The sequence below is a fragment of the Felis catus genome, chromosome D1 (genome assembly GCF_018350175.1).
Source record: "Felis catus isolate Fca126 chromosome D1, F.catus_Fca126_mat1.0, whole genome shotgun sequence".
Lineage (NCBI taxonomy): Eukaryota > Metazoa > Chordata > Mammalia > Carnivora > Felidae > Felis > Felis catus.
In genome coordinates, this window is record NC_058377.1 from 59,126,264 (window position 1) to 59,144,138 (window position 17,875).

Genomic DNA, 17,875 nt, shown 5'->3' on the forward strand with positions numbered 1-17,875 from the left:
TGGTCAGATACCAGTCCCTGGTACTGTGTTCCATCTGGCTGCTTGGAGCTCTAGGCTTTGAGACCTAGAGGGATGCCTGGACCTCACCTGTTCTCTGTGGCCTCCAGGTACCTCTGCTGCCTGAGGGCCATCCCTGCTATCAGGTGGGGAGGAAGGCTCTGCGCTCTGCCCTTTTCTGATGTTTCTACATCCTATATGAATTTGGGGCTGGGAAGTTCTCTCCAAGGTTTGGTCCTGTCCTCCCCTCCTGGGAAATGACTTGCCTTAGCCTTGTCAGGAAGACACAGCCTACGTGGCATCAACTCTTTGCTAGAGGGGCAGGGTGAATGTCCAGTGAAGGGTTGGCAAGAGATTCTATAACTCACCAAGACTTGGGTTCCAATCCCAGGCTTGTCCAATACTGGCTTTGTAACTTTGAACAAGTCCTGGAACTACTTGGAGCTTCATATTCTAATCCCTAACCTGGGTGATGATTTTTTGCCTTCAAGGAGAGGTATGAGGATTTAGGTAAAAGGAGTAAGATGCCCAGCACTGGGCTTGGCATGTAGTAGGTGCTCAAATTAATGACTTCTAATTTCAGAGTCAATCCCCACGTCCCATCTTGGTGAGAGCTGTTTTTCCAAGTATCTCCATCAGGCATTTGGAGAAATAGAAGCATAGAGAAGTTAAGAAGTTAAGGTCTTTGGCTTGGCTGGCTCCAGAGGTGACAGGGACCCAGGACCCAGGAATTCCTGCTAAACCCAGGGCCCTCATCTGTGTATGTGCTGGCAGGATAGGCAGAAATCTCCCAGTCTTGGCCAATGAAGATGCCTTGGTTCCAGGACCTCAGGCTGTACGTAGCCTTCTGCCAAGGGATCCTTGAGCTCTCTGACTGGGTAGGACTCTTCCCCACCAGCCTGCCCCATGGGGACGTGTGCCTAGGGAGGGAAGTGGGATATCCTCAGAGAATGAGGTGCAAAAGGACTTCCAGGAGGAGGAGGTCAGGACCCTAGGTTGTCCTGCCTCCTAAAGCCCCTTTCCACCCTGGGGGTCTGGACCCCTGGGACGGGAGTGGGGTGGGAGTGAGGGGGTGGGAGTGAGGGTGTAGAGTCTCCAGGAGAAGGGTGGCAAGAGGCAGGGAGCCGCAGGAAGAGATGGAGACACAGCGGTTGGGGTGGTGGAGGTAGACCTGAGCCTCAAGAGACAGACGGACATGCAAGCAGCGAGAGGGGCTGGGGAGACGCACAGTCTGACCTGTCCGCTAGGCGGGCCAGGCCAGCGGACTCAAAGATCGCTACTAGGCGGGGCCGAAGAGGGGGCGGGTCCCTGTGCCTTCCCCGCCCTCCGCTCCCCGGGGCATCACGTGGGGGCGGGCGGAAGCGCCCGGCGGGGTGGGCGCGCCCCGCTTGCGGTCGCGAGTTTACGGCGGCTAGAGTCCGTGGCTGCGCCGGGACCCCGGTCCCCGGGTCCGCACGTGGAATCTTCGCCCAGAACAGGTAAGTGCGGCTGCTGGAGCCTCTTCCGTCCGCCGCCGTTTCGGCAGGTGCTGTCCGGAGTTTCCCCATTTCGCAGAAGGGAAAGCCGAGGCCGCACGCCGACCGTGCCCTCGGCGTCCACTTCCGCGGGTGCTTCTTCTGTCAGTTGTCGTCTCTGTCTAGTGATAGGGATGAGGGTCGCCTCCTGAGGATGCGTGGTCGGGCCAGAGGTGGCAGGGGAGGAGCGCGAACCGGCGGGAGAGGGGACTTCCAGCTCTTAGTCCTTTGGTATGAAGGCTCCCAGGAGCCGGAGCCAGCCAGCCCTCCGGCGCCTTGCTTTTCTCATCTGTGTGAAATGAAGGCTCCAGTGGCTCTCGTCTCGTTGAGCGCGGAGACCCTTACAGCTCTGAGCATTCGTATGATCCTGTGCCCTGTACCTGGGGTTCCAGTGACCTTGGGCAGACTACTTCCGGTCTCTGCGCCTCAATTCCCCACCAGTAAATGGAGGCGTGACGTCCCAAGAGCCCCTACCTGGCCCAATTGCTGGAAAAAGAGGAGGTGTGTGTTCACTGAATGGGGTCAAGCCGGGAGAGGGTTATTGGCACTGGAGAGAGCTGGCTTGGAGTGCAGCCTGGGGGGCATAGGGTGGGTGTTTGGTTCCAGATCTCCAAGGGTGGTTTTTTGGTGTTTGGGGAACTCTGGTCAGGAGCCATTACAGTGCGGCTTTTGGCATATGCATTTCCCTCCTCCAAAGTTCCGGTCCTGGGGAGGCTTCCCTGATCTCCAGGCTTGGTTGGGGGTGGGGAGGTGCTACAAGGTGGTACAGATTTGTGGAAGTGCTCAGAAAGGACTTGACTGTGTGCTGAGTGAGCACCAAAGTCCAGACAGAGGCATCCAGGATGTCTGTCCTTGGAGAGCAGAGAGTGTCCAGGTTAGGGGAGACCTCCCAGCAAGCTCATTACAGAGTCACAGAGACAAGTGCAGACAGGTACTGAGGTAGAATCAGGGACTGGGACTCTTGGAGGCCCAGGGAAGAAGAGATGACTGGAATGGGCCTTGGCAGTTAACTGGCAATTAACAAGGATAAGGACCTTCCAGAGGACAGCACAGCTTGTGCAAAAGCAGGGACGTTCATGGTATATACGAGAAATGGCAAGGAGATGGGTGTGACTGGAAGGGGTAGCTGGAGCTGGGTGTAGAGAGAACTCATCCCTGTGTTCCATGGCTGGTTAGGGATTGTCCAGACCCTGCCTCCCTATTCGCCACTTGTTCACAGGAGTAGGGCAAAAGGTGAGGTGGAAGTGGGCAGAGGCCACCAGGGACCCAGATTGCCCCCACGCTTCATTGGGGGCATTCAGGCCCTCCCATTCAGCCCCAGCCGCACCCCCACCACCTCTCAGGCTCCAGCCATACTTTTGTGCACCTGAAACCTCCGCCCTTTGTGCAGGTTGCTTGTCTTCCCCACCCTCTTTCCCTAGAAATTTTCTCCCCATCCAAATCTCCTAGGTCCTTCGGGACTTCACAGGTGGGCTGCTTATTTCCTCCTCCTGCCTAGCCTTTCAGTCCTGCTTAGGGGCACAGCTTAGGAAAGATCTCCTTGGAGCTCTGTGGGGAAGGGGCCTGCAGAGCAATGGGGATGACTGGGATGTGGGGTAGTCCCTATACAGCCACCAAACACTACATGACCCTGCAAGTCCCCAAACTTCTCAGAGCCTCCATTTCTCCATCTGCAGGATGGGGTGATAAGTCTTCGTCTCATGCTCGAGAGAGAGACTGCTGGGGTGAGAATTGGGCCTGAGTCTAAATCCTGTCTGTGGCAGTGAGTGTTTGAACGAAGAAAAGAGAGAACCTAGAGGGAAGGGGTCAGTTCAGAGGGGTAAGGGGCCTCTGAGAGTCCTAGGGGCTAGTGGTAAACTAGCCTAGTGTCAGAGTAGGGCATCAGCTGAAGACCGGGGAGTCCCTTCTGTTCTCTGGGGCCCTCCCCTCCCCACCCCTCTCTTCCTTTAGCCAAGCTCAAAGCCAGCCGGCTGATGCCCAAACAAGTAGCCTCTGTTCCCAGGGTGGGGGGAGGGGAGGCAGGCCCTGGGCTCCAGGCCCGCCTGTCCAGCACTGACCCTGCCGCTCACCCCCCATCCCCCGCCCTTCACTCTGGATCTTAACCCTTGGGCGTCTGGGATGGGCCCTGGGTTGCTTGAGGGCTCATACCCCTTGCCCACCAGCTGTCCCTCCACCCAAATTTAGGCTCTCAAGGGTTCTGTTGAAGCAAGAGGGGATGCTGTAGGACATAAGCTGGAAATGAAAAAGGAAGGAGGGAGCGGAGGTGGGAGCAGATAATATAGTCACGGACACTCAGAGACCACTTGGCCCAGAAGCTTTTTTCACAGATGGAGAGACTGAAGCCAAGGGTCAGAGATCAGACCAGGATCACACATTGAGCCTTGGTGGGGGTCAGGACTGATCCGACTCCTGGTCTGAGCCCTCATGGGGAAAGAAGAGGGAAAGGGAGGGAGCTCTCCTTGATGTGAGTACCTATCGTGTGCCTGACGCTGCACATTTGTGCTTTTTATTTAACCTCACATCGTTCCATGAGACAGGGATCACCTTCCTGTAACAGAAGGGAAGAGACTGAGAAAGAGCTGAGTAATCACATCTGCGAGAAAGATGTCAGTAAATAGGCACATAGCACTGGTGTAGGCACTTTCATGTATATTAACCACTTTCTCCTCCCGAAACCCCAGAAGTTAAGTACCATTCTGCAGATAAAAAGACTGAGGCATAGAGAGGTTAAGTAATTTGCCTAAATCATAGCAAATAAGTGGTAGAGGCAGGATCAGGACCCAGGAGTTTGTTTGCCTCTTTCGGCCTGATTTCCTCTCCCCTAGCCTGACCTTACTCCTTGAGCTCAGTCCAGGGTCCCACTCAGTGAGGGGCTTTCCCCTGGATGGTGGCCAAGGTAGCCTTGAGCAGAGTGTGACCCCAGCCAAGCAGACGCAGCCCTCGCTTAGGAGTAGAGTCCAGTCCCTTGGGTGGCCCCTCTCACCCCCTGCTCCAGTCTCAGTCTGCCTGGACTCATCCCCTTTCACAGCCCCGCACAGAGGGGTGTTTCATATTTCAGGAAGGGGTTCTGTGCTAAGCACGAGGATATGAGGGCCCTCAGAGATCCCCTACGAGTACAATGCCCACAAAGCTCAGGGCCTTCTGCTGACTCGACACCAGAACGCCCAGCCCTGATTAGAGAGGCTATCTTGGCCACTTACCCTTGCTGCCATCAGGCCCCCAGACCTGTACGTTCCAGTGAGGGCTCCGGGGAGGACGGCCCAAAGAGGCAGATGACCCCGGGTGTCAGGGACGGCTGGGGGTGGGGGGGGGGGGCAGTGCATGGTTGGTCTTCCACATGACCTTCCTGTGGAATTTTTCCCTGTCTCAGCCTTTGGAACATAGAAGGTCTGTCCTGTAATGAGGACATCTGTCCCAGCCATCGGGAAAATCAGAGTGGGTGGGACGGGATGTGGAATTAAGTGACCAGTTCGATAACAGAATTATTGTTTAATGGTAGTGATAATAGTGGCAGTAGCTGCTGTTTCTTGGAGGCTTAGTACGTGCCGAGTACTGTGGAAGCATTTTTTGGTATCGATTTAATCCTCAACAGTTCTCTTGGAGCATGTGCCAATTCCCATTTTACAGATGAGGAAACAGGCCCAGAAAGGTAAAGTGATTTGCCCGAGACCATCCATTACATAGAAGAGCTGGGAGCCTGAATTCCTCCCTCTCCACAATGAGAACTGTGAGCACCGGGAGACACCGCAGACAGAGGAGATCCCAACCCCGTTCTACCCTGGGAGCTCCTAGTCTGGGTCGCAGGCAGTAGAGGGCCACCTGGTCACGTGACGTTGCTGGCACCCAGCTGTGAGGATGGCATGCCTGCAAGGGCATCCTGCTTGTAGATGGGACTGACCGCTAGCAAGCCCTGAGCCCCCCCACGGGCCCGCCTCTGGGATGATGAGCATCTCTTGGAGACCTGCTCACTGCTCTCATCCTGTCCCGGCAGCCCTGGGCTTTGTTGAATACAGTGGTTCCCCCAGCCCTCATTTTGCTGATGAAGAAACTGAGGTCAGTAGAAGTTAAGTGACTTGCCCGTGTGGTCTCTCAGCTGAGGAAAGGGAGAGCTAGAGCCGGCACCCAGGCAGAGGCTCTGAGGCCTGCAGTCCACCTCCCTACCTGGGGCCTGGTCAGGGTCTCCTGGGCCTCTGAAGCCCTGAGCTTCCCTCGGACACTGCCCACCTGCCTTGTCACAGGGTCCAGATCTTTCTCCCTGACTGAACCGAGAACCTGAGTCCTCTTAAGGTGCCTGGGATATGGAACGACTGGATGTCAGTGACTGGATGAACAAACCTGGGGAACATGGTTCCAGAGCTGAGAGCCAAGAAGCAGGCACCAGCTGTGGTCAACAGTGTGGTGCTCAGTACCAGCGGGGTCCAGAGGACGATTCAGGGGTCAAGAGGCCACCCTACTCAGATGACAGGAGGGAGAAATGTGGCAAAATCTTCTTCTTCCTTATTATCTTCATTGTGAGGGCAAAAAATGTGTGTGGAAGGGGGAGGAAGAGGAGGGTTGGGCCCTCTCACTGCTACTCCTCTGTCCCCATTCCCAGGGCAAGGAACTCGAGGTCACAACCTGGGATCTCAGCTGCTCGGGGCTCCTGGGGGAGTCTGGCCTGGCCGGGCCAGTCCTGGGGCGGGTCAGCCCCCAGGAAGGGGGAGCTGTCACTGCATCTTGCTACTCCGTATGCCTGGGTCTCCTTTGCTTCCTTCCTTACTGCCCGAGAGGGCACTGCCCTGCTCCTGGACATCCTCTTCACCCTTTACCTCCTTTCCACAAAATGCCAGGGCCGGGGCTCTGGAGTCCTGTCCCTGACCTCTGGTTCAGTGAGAGGCTTTGGACTGATCACTTCAATGAACTCAGCGTCCCTCGACCTTCAGAGAGGGAGCAGGAAGCAGCAGCTTCCACAGCAGTCTTTAGGTGTGGACAGATCAGGACAGGAACCAATCAAACAGAGCAGGTGAGGTGGGGTAGAGGGCCTTCTTCGCCCTGCTTCACTCCCACCCACCCTCTCCTCACATTGAGCAGCTGGGATTTTAGGATTCTGAGTCTGAGATTCTAGGCTTTGGGGATTCAAGGATTCTAGAGCTTTGTGTGCTGGCGATTCCCAGCCTCTGAATTTCCAAAAATCTGGGTTCCAAGAGCCTGCAAAGCCTCGAATTGGGCTGGGTAGACTCTAAGTTGAGGCTGAGTCCTGTGCCACACCTTGCCGGCTGGTACCAGACAGACAAGGCCCGGAGTTTCTCAGCATTGCTTCTGGAGGCCTGTGGCACAGCTGGCCCCCAGGTTCTGTGTGCTGTCTATACCTACCACCCCCAGCATGTGCACCCAGCTGTCGCCTTTCAAGAAATCTGAGAACCGGACCCTGGAAGGGACTAGGTGGTAGCGGAAGAGATAGCCATCTTGGTGGAGAATGGGGAGGGAATGGACAGGGGCCACGACTCCTCTTCATTTGCTGGCAGTGGGGCTGTCGTGCTGGATACCAGGATGGGGTTAAGGGGAGGCCCAGGGAGGGCTGATGGCTGGTTGGGTCACAGAGCAAGGTCTGGGTCACACTGCTGGGGGAGCCAGGTCCTCCCGGGGCCAACGTGGAATGTGGCTCAGCAGGCCCAGGTCCAGTCTTGGAGGGCAGAGCCAGGCTCAAGGGCCCTGACAGAGTGGTGGACAGAGACCTGAGCCTGGGAGCCAGAAGGGAGGCACCCTGCCCCTCCTTGGGGCAGGAACGCCGGGCCTTGGCTCAGGGCCTTAGAATATTTCACAATGCTGCCACCCCCACCCACTCCTTCCGGTGCCCATCTGAGCCTATGGGCACATCAGCTGCCCTCAAAGGGCCTTGGGCATGAGAGTGGGAGCTGCCTCGTGGGGAGGAGACCTGTTTCCTCCCCATGAGGGAAGTGCCTTCCTCCTGGAAGACTTCCTGACTGGGTAAGCTCCTTCCTCGGTTGTGCTTCCCATCTCCTTTCTGCTCCACGTCCTTCTGGGCAGGCACCGTGCGTGTGTCCGTGTGTGAACGTGTGTGCTCCTGGGCCCAGACGCGTCCTTGGAGGACCTGCGATTTTGCCTGCGTGCAGGTGTTAGCATTCCATGTCCCGGTGGATTGGAGTAGGAAGTGCCAGGCTTTGCACTCCTTGATATGCGAACTGGGTGAGGCTTTTTTTTTTTTTCCTTTAAGTTTACTTATTTATTTTGAGAGAGAGAGCCATCAGAGGAGGGACAGAGAGAGAGGGAGAGAGGGAATCCCAAGCAGGCTCTGTGCTATGAGTGCAAAGCTCAACACGGAGCTCTATCCCATGAACCATGAGATCACTACCTGAGCCGAAATGAAGAGCCAGACGCTCAACCAACTGAGCCACCCAGGTGCCTCCTGGGTAAGGCTTTTATCTGTTTGAGTGGGGACCTTCATCCAGGCAGGCCGCTGTGAGTCTGCAGCTGAAATACCATAGTTTGTTCCCCAAAGCCACCCCAGCAGCCTGGTGGGGAGAAAGGGGCCTCCCGGAGGGCAGGGGTGGGGACTGGGCTTTGCCAGATGACAACAGGACGGCTTTGGGGTGGGGTCCGTCTTGCTTGCTGAAGGGGTGCCAGAGCCTCAGCTGAAGGCCTGCCTCTCCCCTCAGACTGGGGCTCTTCCTCCTCCTCCTGTCTCCTCAGCTCTAAAGATGGATGTGCTAAGTCTAGGGAGACCAAAGACTCAGGGAGCACCTAGTTGTTCTAGTGGTTCTGTTCCAGTTTCTGTTTCAGGACGTGAACCAGGACACTCATCTGCCTCTACTGCCAGTGGCCTGAAAACCCACATCTTTCAGTGCTGGGCTGGCCTCGCCGACGTGGAGTAGGGGGGGTTGCTCCAGTAACTTCGAGGCTACCTGAGGGGACTGTCCCCTCCCAGTTCTTCCAAGAAACAGGCTAGTGGAAGGACGGAGGGGTTCAGTCTGGGGGGCCTAGGTCCTGGTCCTGACTGGTTAGTTTAGTTTCTTGCACCTCTCTAGGGCTCACTTTCCTCTTCTGGAAGAGGGGAGGGTTGGATAAGGTGGTTCCTAAGTGCCTAAGGGGCAGGTGGTTGGGGGGTGTGGAAAGCTGGGGGAAGGCAGGGCTTGGTGTGTAGTAGACAGGAGGTTAGAGCTATAACTGGGTGAGCACAAGGGGAATGAGAAGTGCCTGATTTAGGAGGCCAGAAGCCAGGTTCTAGCCACACTCAGGCCACTGATGGCAGTGTGACCTCAGGCAAGTCATCACTTGCCTGGGCTACTTGCTTTCTGTGTATAAAATTGGGAGATGCTCATTCAGTCAACAGAAATTCACTGTGTGCCAACCTCAGGCTGGTAGTAGGGGATGCAGGGTAATCAGATCCTGGTCCTGCTTTCGAGGAACACCCAGCCAGGTCTGGCGTGAGAGTGTGTGTGTGTATATGTGACACAATCACAGATAGTGACATCCCAATGTGATCAGGACTGTGGCCATGGGAGTCAGAGACTGCTCCCCAGAGCACGTGACACTTGGACTTGAAAGGCAAAGTAGAGAATGATGTTCCAAGCAGAGGGAACAGTATAAGCAAAGACCTGAAGGTAAAGTGTCAGGCAGCAGGAGTGGAGGGAATGAGATGGGTGAGGAGTGAGAGGCAGGAGCCGGAGGGTGGAGGCCCTTTGAACCCCTCTGGGTGTTAGTCATGGAAGGGGTAGGCATGGCAGAGAGGGTGGGGGCTGGTCTCTGAGACTCCTGGAAGTCTAGGGAGGTTCTCACCTGCTCTGGAGAATGGTTGAGGGGTGGGCAGCACGAGGGGGTCTGAGAGTCAGCACTTCCTCTCTGTGGATGAGGGCTCCCCGAGCAGTGTTTATCAGGCCAGCACAGCAGGAAGTAGCTAGGGCAGCCTCAGGTGGAGAGAAAGGGCAAGCCTAGCCACAGAGGGGGCCAAGGAACCTCAGAGTTGAATCTTTGACTCCTAGAACTCCGGTCTGAACCTTGACACCTGCCTCGTCCAACCATCCCTCTCCCTACCCGTGTCACAGGCCCCTGTCCCAAGCTCACCTGACTGAGGTGAGCCAGGCCTATGTGGACATCCATTCATCCATTCATCCATTCTTCCAGTGGCCGAACGCGTCTAGCCGCTGGGGATAGGGCTGTGAATGAGACAGTGCCCTTGTCCTCCAGTTGAGGATACTGACAATGAACAAATAAATATGTAATACAGTAGTGTAATCCAACAGTGATAAGTGGCATCCAAATATGTAATCCAATAGTGATAAGTGAGATGCTGAAAATCACACAGGATCAGGGACTCATAGGGGCACATTTTTAGGTAGAGTGTTCAGGGAATGATGGTCTTGCATTTGAGAAAATGCTGGAAAAAGTATGGGAGTGAGTCATCAGATGTCTGGAAAAGCATTCCAGGCAGAAGGAGCACCAGTGCCCAGCTCTGAGGTAAGAGCACACAGAGTGGGTTGGAATAGCAGCAAGGAGACAGAGGCAGTAGGGACAGACCATGGACCCTGGTAGGCCATGTGCTGGCTTTGGCTTTTAGTCTGAGGGAGGTGGGAAGTCACTGGGGAGTGAGAACTGGTCAGATTTGGGCTGTATTTCGAAGGCATACGTTTATTCCTCTGAAGCCTGCAAGGTGGAGCTGTCATAATCCCCATTATACAGATGGTAAAATAGAGACTTAGAAGTTATGTGAATTTCCCAGGCTCCCAGTGGTAGGCACCCCAGTGCGCCTGACTATCTGCCTGCCCCACGATGCATCCCCGAAGCACCCTGCTTACTCACCCAGGAGGGTGCTTCCTGTTGTGTGGACAGCAAGGGCAAGTGTCTTAGCATAGCCTTCAAGGCCCTTCTTAGCTTGCTCCTTCTCTCTTGCCCACCTGACCTCCCTGAATCTGCCCCGCTTTCTGCCTGTCTCGGCACTGTGCCCTATGAGGAGATGAGTAGAAAGAGGGGCCCAGGCAGCCCTTTGTTCAGATTCTGGCTCCTGTGTTATTTTAGGCAGGTTACTTAACTTTTCTGAGGCTTTGTTTTTTTCTCATCTGTAAAGTAGGCTAAAAAAACCATCCACTTTCTAGACTGTCATGAGGAAACAATCCGTGTACTGTGTTTAGCACAGTGCCTGATGGTAAGCACTCCATAATCACAACCTTCTGTTGTTTTAGACAGGGATGGCTGGGTCATATAAGTGGGTTAGAATGTTCTCTGTGAGTTGGAGAGGAGAGGCTGAGTCAGGGAATCTTCCTATATGTTGTCTGACTATATAGTTGGGGAGGCTGAGATCACACATGAAATTGGAGGCCAGAGCCTTTGCGGCTGGTCCTTTCTAGCCCCTGCCCTGCCAGTCTGCTCACCTCCACCCCATCAGCACAGACCACTTCCCCTTTCAGGGGCCAGCAAGCAAGGGGCCTGCTTATCTTCTGGCTTCTCCATTCCAGGGGCCACCTGGGGGGATGGCAGGTTCGGGTCCCTGTTCTCCAGGGCTGCTAGTTCCAGGGTGCAAGGGAGCCCACCAAGTCTCTCCTCCTGGGTGAGTGAGCACATCAGGTTCTGGGGCAACTCGGGATAGAGTCAAGCAGCCTTCTGTCCCTCTCCCCAGGGCCAGGGCTAGCCCTCAACCCTTCTGAGGGTCCCGGTACCTGACTCTTGTTCTGTCCGCTCCTGCTGCCTGGGAGTCTGTCAGTAGACCTGTGTACTCCCACCCAGCATGTGGTCAGCCCTGTTTCTTCCTGTTTCACACTCACTCATTTATAGTGTTAAGAGCCCCTTCTCGGGGCGCCTGGGTGGCGCAGTCGGTTAAGCGGCCGACTTCAGCCAGGTCACGATCTCGCGGTCCGTGAGTTCGAGCCCCGCATCAGGCTCTGGGCTGATGGCTCAGAGCCTGGAGCCTGCTTCCGATTCTGTGTCTCCCTCTCTCTCTGCGCCTCCCCCGTTCATGCTCTGTCTCTCTCTGTCCCAAAAATAAAAATAAACACTAAAAAAAAAAAAAAAATTAAAAAAAAAAAGAGCCCCTTCTCTCCCCCACCCCTGTCTTAGGGGGCAGTGGACACAGAGAATGATCTTCCTGGGGTTACCCTGTGGCACCTTGGGCCTCCCCCTTACCCAGCACTTTCGTTGAGGGAGGTGCTCCCTGCCCTGCCTGGGAAGCCCCCAGCTCAGTAGAGGACTGTCTGTGACTGAAGGCAGGGGACCAGACCACAGTCTAGTGTGCTCCTGCTGGGGGTGTCCCAGGTCTCCACGGTGCTATGGGGCTGATCTGAGCTGCACCTGAACGGTGACATGGGCTGGGGCACGGGGAACGTGGATGTGGGTGAGGGCTCTGGGGTAGGGTTAGGTGAGGAGCTCTGCCTTGGGGACAGTTACAGGGTAGGCTGGTGGGTGTGCTGGCTAAAGGTGGGTTGAGGACAGAAGAAGGGAAGAGGGCCCAGAGATCCAGACTGGCCTGGGGAGGCCTGGGGTGGATGGGAGCAGTGGGATAGAGAGGGGGGTGTGTGTCAAAACAAGGTAATGAAGAGCCATAGGGGAAATGGGAGGGGGTGGTCCAGAATGGTCCATTTGGAGATGGTTGGCCAAGTCATATGTCATAGACTTTGACAAGGCCTAAACCCCAAGTCATTGTTCGGCTTCGCGTATTTGCAAGTGAGGTACTGCAGATATTCACACTTCATCTCATACCTTCCTCCCTATCTGACCCTCTCTAGGATGGGGCTTGGGCATGAGGGGGCCCTGGGTGAGGTTTGGGGGAACGTGGGTGACGCTCGGCGCTAGGGTGGGGTCAGATGCTGTCTAGAGGACAAACCACAGGGACCCTGGAGTCTCATGTTTACTAATGGACCTCAGTGCGTTTCCCATCTGAAAGTCCCTGGGCTGCCCTCTGCTACTGACCTCCATGTCCTAATGAGGGGGACCTTATTTGCTAAGCTGTGTCTTAGACCTTTGGGAGGATAAGCTGTGGTGGGAGGGAGGAAGTTTTGGGTCTCAGTTTCCCATTCTCTGGTCCAGATGGTCCAGGAAATCAGTCTCATTTATGATAATTCTCTTAGTGGTCTGTTCGTGTTACATTTAAAATCATAAAGCTGGTGGGGCACCTGGGTGGCTCAGTCGGTTGGGCGTCCGACTACAGCTCAGGTCATGGTCTCACAGCTTGTGAGTTCGAGCCCTGCATCCGGCTCTGTGCTGACAGCCCAGAGCCTGGAGCCTGCTTCAGATTCTGTGTCTCCCTCTCTCTCTGCCCCTCCCCCACTCACGTTCTGTCTCTCTCCTTCAAAAATAAACATTTTAAAAAATTTTAAAATAAAGCTGGAGCACCTGGGTGGCTCAATCGGTTGGGTGTCTGACTCTTGATTTTGGTTCGGGTCATGGTCTCACGGTTTGTGGGATGGAGCCCCTCATCTGGCTCAGTGCAGAGCCTGCTTGGGATTCTCTCTCTCCCTCTCTCTGTGCCCCTTCCCTGCTCATTCTCTCTTTCTCAAAAATAAATAAATGAACATTAAAAAAAGAACATAAAGCTACTTTATATTGTTTTGAGGAACAAACTGGGGCAAACTCAATTCTAATAGACAAGATACTTTTGTCATTTGGTCTTCTAATTATAAAAGTGATACACAACTATAAAACTTCAAACAGTACAGACAGGAAGGTTGTAGAAAGGGATGGTCTTTCAAGATTGGATTGGGAGTTAGGGCTAGGCCTGAAATTCAGGTCAAGGATGTCTCCTGTCCCTTGGTCTTTATTGTGCCTTGGTCATGAATAAACCTGGTTTTATATTTGATTAGGGTGATGCTGAATGGGCTGCCCCAAGGAGGTTGTTAAGATGTCCTGCCTCTCACCAGGTCCACTGTGTGTGATGCGCATGTTGTGCACTGTCCAAGGGTACCTGGTCGGAAGGGGGTGAGGTGAGAGCTGGGAGGGGGGTACTGAAACCTACTAGCCTGTCCTTCCTGCTGAGCTTCATGTCCCGCTGTGGGGCCTCTGAAGGAAGAGGCATTTTTTCTAATTTGCCCAAAGGCCCCACCTAGGTTGGAGGTAACCTTGCTTTTCCCTGGAGAGTTCATCGTGGGGTGGGAATGTGCAGTGGCTGGGGCCACCCAGAATGAGGTCCAGGGGCAGTGGGGTGTCCAGTCTGGAGCCCTGCAGGGGCACATGGCTGGAGGCAGGGTGTGGTAGTCATTGGTGTCTGGGGTAACTGAGAATCCAGAGTGCGGAGGGGTCCAGACCAGAGACTGGCTACAAGACCAGCACCAAGGGCCCATTTGGTCAGGAGTGGCCAAGGCCTTGGGGCAAAGGAACAGGAAGTATGTGTCTTACCAGCAGAGGAATAAGCAGATGATGAGTGAGTGTGGTCTCTAGCACATACATAGTGACGTGTCACGGTCATCTGGGTGGCAGCGCTGCTTTATGGAGAGGGAAACTGAGGCTCAGAATGTGACATGACTTGCCCAGCACTTCAGGCAAGAAGTGATAGAGCCGGGATTGGAACCCGGACTTACCTTGCATCTTGCCGGGAGATGGCTCTGACTCACTAGTGGCCCCCAGCTTCCTACCAGGTGGCTGAGGCAATGGGGCCTCGACTCAGTCCTCCCCTGAGGGCTGCTCCTCACCCACCTCCACCACTCCCTGGTCCCCAGAGGAAGGGTCATACCCTGGACGGGATGGGACAGAAATCTGCTGCCAGGGAGGTAACAGGACAGAGATTGGGAGCTGCGGCAGGGCAGGAGAATCCACTGTAATTCTTTGGGTCCTGTATGTGGCGGCCACCCATCCCTGGGAGACAGAAAGTAGGCCCGTGGCCCAAGGATCAGTCAGCTGACTGCCTGAGGGCTGCACCTGCTGCCTTGCTAGCCTAGCTGGGCTGTAAGGAGCTAGCTTCTGCAGCGGGGCAGGGGCCACTTCTGCACCCTCTGGGCCAGGAACCCAGCCCCCACCTAGTTCCTCATATCTAAGGGAAGTGTCTCCAAGGCTTCTTGCTTGCTTAGCGGAGTCCTGAGAACACCCAGGAGGGCGGCAGATCAAATGTGACCCTGCCTATAGGTATCATCTGGTGATTATGTTGAGGAGGGGGGTGGAGTTGGGGGTACTGGGCATTGTGGGGCTCTGGGGCAGATGTACACAGTCAAGTTGTTGGTAGGGAGTGTGGGGACTGAAGGCTGTGTGTGGTGGTTGGTCGTGGGGGGGGGGGCGGGGAGCAGATCTGCTGTGTGGCTGCTGAGTGGGGCAGGAGGTGTGTGTCCCTAGAGGCTGTGTGAGGTGTGAGTTTGTGGTATGGGTAGGTTGTGGCCTGGCCACAGCTGGTTGTGTACTGTTCTTGGTTCCTGTGCCGGCCACTGGAGGTGTTTCCTGAGGGCTATATGCTAAGGTCCCTGCCTAGCCTGCCTGGGGTGGCTGGGGTGGCTGGGTTGGGAGGGGAGGGCATGTAGGGGAGGTGAGGATCAGTGGTGGACGACCTCAGGCCTCAGTGTGGACCCTGGGCCTGCCTTCCTCCTCTCCTTCTGTTCCCCCATCACTGGCCCTTCCCTTGAAACCAGAGCACAGCTCTGTGTGGAGGAGGCCTAAAGATGCAGTGGGGGGTGGGAGGGAAGGGTCTTGGCTGAAGGGACCTCAGAGCTGAATGCGGAAGCAGTTAGGACCTTCCAGGCTGCCCAGACTCAGGCCTGACTCACTCATGCAAATCAGAATGCAGAGGAGGCTCACACCCTTGTGGGAGTCCCCAAACCTGTCTGGGTGTTACTACTGTCCTCCTACATCCCCCATTCCCACCCCACTGAAATCACCCATCTCTGCATCTGCCTGGTCCTTTCTTATCCCTGTGAGCCTTGCGCACTCAACTCCCTTTGGCTGGAAGCACAACCTCCTACTTCTTCAAAGCCCAGCTCACGAGGGCCCTCTGGAAGCCTCTCTGACTTTATCAGACAGAGGCAGTCACATCCTCTGAAGGCTCTGTTGGTTCCAGCAAGTGACCTGGGCGAATCTCCACCTCACACAGCTTCCCTGAAATGGGGTAAAAATCTCAGGCTATGGGATTGTGATGAGGACGACTGAGATAAGGGTCGAAATCTGGCCAAGGGCTGGGCATACAGCAGGCATTTGGGAAATGGAGGAAGTGGGAGTGTGCCTGTCCTCCGCTAGGGCTTTGGGCTGCCTTCCTGCTGCCCTGGTGGGCACGGCACAACGGGGATGCTGGGCTGGGACAGAGAAGGAGGCAAGAAGCCTTAAACTATGACGGGAGGTGAAGTGGTAATTCGAGGACAGAAAGGTGAAAGCTTTGCCTCCAGCAAAGAGGGTCTCAGGTGAGACCTGAAGGACTGGCTAGGAAGGATTAGAGTCCAGATGACTCTTACCTCTACACGGAGTGCTCCTGGGCCAGCCAGGCCCTGGGCGCTACTGTGGAGGGCAGGGAGGATAAGAAGCGGTGCAGACTCTCAGGATACCCCAGGCCAAGCGGGGGTTGGGTGGAGATGGATCCCCACGAATGGAGCAACTAGAGACAGATCAGGAGCAGCGCTCTACCGCATGGCTCAGCTTCAGAGGTTTAGGAGCCCAAGCGGGGTGGTTAGGGACGACTTGCTGGAGAAGGCAACCTGGAATCAGTACCTGAAGGTGGGAGGATGTGGGTCATTTGCTCATCATTGTCAGACATTTTCGGGGATCCCATATGCTAAGCGGGTGCCTGGTGCAGAAAGTGACACGGAGGGAATCCTGAGCCAGCCCAGCCTGGCTGGGGCTTGAGGTATGTCAAGTCACTTCCTCTCTGTGGGTGTTTGTTTCTTCATTTGTAAATGTCAGGGCTGGAGCAGGTCGAATGACAAGGGGCTTTGAGCAGGGGTGAGATCTGAGCAGGGGTGGGACCGAGGTTGGCATAGCAGAGGGGAGCTGGAGGGAGACAGGAGAAGCAGGGGCAGGGTGGGGTGTTGAAGCTTGAGCTGGGCCCTTGGGGTGGGGGAGGAGGGGAATACCCCAGCTTGTGGCCATGCTGTCACAACAGGATGACACTCCCTTCTGCCGGATCCCTGCTTTCCTGGGGGTGGAGATTCAGTGAGGTGTCCTAGCAGCTGCAGGGCTTAAACCCCCAAACCAGGGCCAGGATCAGGGTGCAGTGAATGCAGCACTTGTCTTGGGCACAAAATATAAGGGGCCGGGGTGGGAAAAAGTTCAGTAATCAAGGTAATATTTTTAAGCCATATTTTTTAAAAAATCAAAACTAATGAAAAAATCCAAAAAAATACCAAAATAAAAAAAAAATATGTTTATTTTTGAGAGAGAGAGTGAGTGGGGGAGAGGCAGAGAGAGAGGGAGACACAGGATTTGAAGCAGGCTCTAGGCTCTGAGCTGTCAGCACAGAGCTCAACATGGGGTTGGAACCCATGAGCTGTGAGATCATGACCTGAGCTGAAGTTGGACGCTTAATGGCCTGAGCCACCCAGGCTCAAAATACCAAAATTTTAAATAAAGAGGTTCAGTATTGCTGTTTCCTTCTTTGCCTTGGGCTCCAACATGGCTCAGAAGGGCACTGCTCCAAACTTGTTTTTCAAGAGCTGTCTCCTTCAGGAAGCCTTCCCTGATCCTTAGCCTGCTGAGGGCCCTGTGAGCTGTTTTCCCTGGCTGGCTGGTGTCAGACCCCCTCTAGCCTGAGCTTCCTGAAGAGCCAGTCCAAGTCTGAGGTTCATGCTTCTAGAGCCTTGAACGAGGCCATCCTAGAAGGGAATCAATGTGGGTCCCTGCGTCTGACCTTGGCCTGAAGTCTTTCTTACAAGAATGGGAACTTGAGGGAGACCCAGGAGGAGGTTGACCGTTTCTCAGGGATGGAACTGGTTTCCTGTTTCCCAGCCCTGGTCATTTCAGTAGGGTGGTTGGGGCCATCATCAATCCAATGTTGAACCATTAGAACAGGGCCCAAGCCGTAGCAGGTGCTCAGTTAGTATTCATGATCACTTTTGAGAGGCAGTGAGCAGAGTGGTTAAGAGTCTAGAGTATCCAGGAGAAGTGAATGGAAGCCACAAGTGCAGTTTAAAATTTTCATATTGTCTGTTATTTTTTATTTTATTTGTGTTTTTTTTAAGTATGTTTTAAAATGGTTATTTATTTTTGAGAGTAAGAGAGAGCACAAGCAGGGGAGGGGCAGAGAGGGAGGGAGATACAGAATCTGAAGCAGGCTCCAGGCTCCGAGCTGTCAGCACAGAGCCTGATGTGGGGCTCTAACTCACAAACCCTGAGATCATGACCTGAGCCGAAGTAGAAGTCTGCCCGCTTGACCAACTGAGCCACCCAGGCGCTCCTATTGTTTTTAAAAAAATTGTCACTTGAGTAGCAATGCCTTTCTTTGCCACTTCCTTTGAAGTACTAAGTGCCTAAGATTT

At 54.8% G+C, this 17,875-nt stretch overlaps 1 protein-coding gene across 9 annotated transcripts in view; it reads left to right on the forward strand.

Moving 5' to 3' along the window:
* The first annotated feature begins 1,338 nt into the window (after positions 1-1,338).
* ARAP1 (ArfGAP with RhoGAP domain, ankyrin repeat and PH domain 1) overlaps positions 1,339-17,875 on the forward strand; it is a 66,635-nt gene continuing 50,098 nt past the window's right edge. For 7 of the 9 annotated variants that reach the window (XM_045038779.1, XM_019811878.3, XM_011286608.4 and 4 more), the window contains exon 1: positions 1,339-1,475. The gene's annotated coding sequence lies outside the window, so the exon portion shown is untranslated. Of the gene's footprint in view, positions 1,476-14,533; positions 14,553-17,875 lie in introns of those variants that run through there. The other 2 variants (XM_011286609.4, XM_045038778.1) reach the window with 2 other exon arrangements.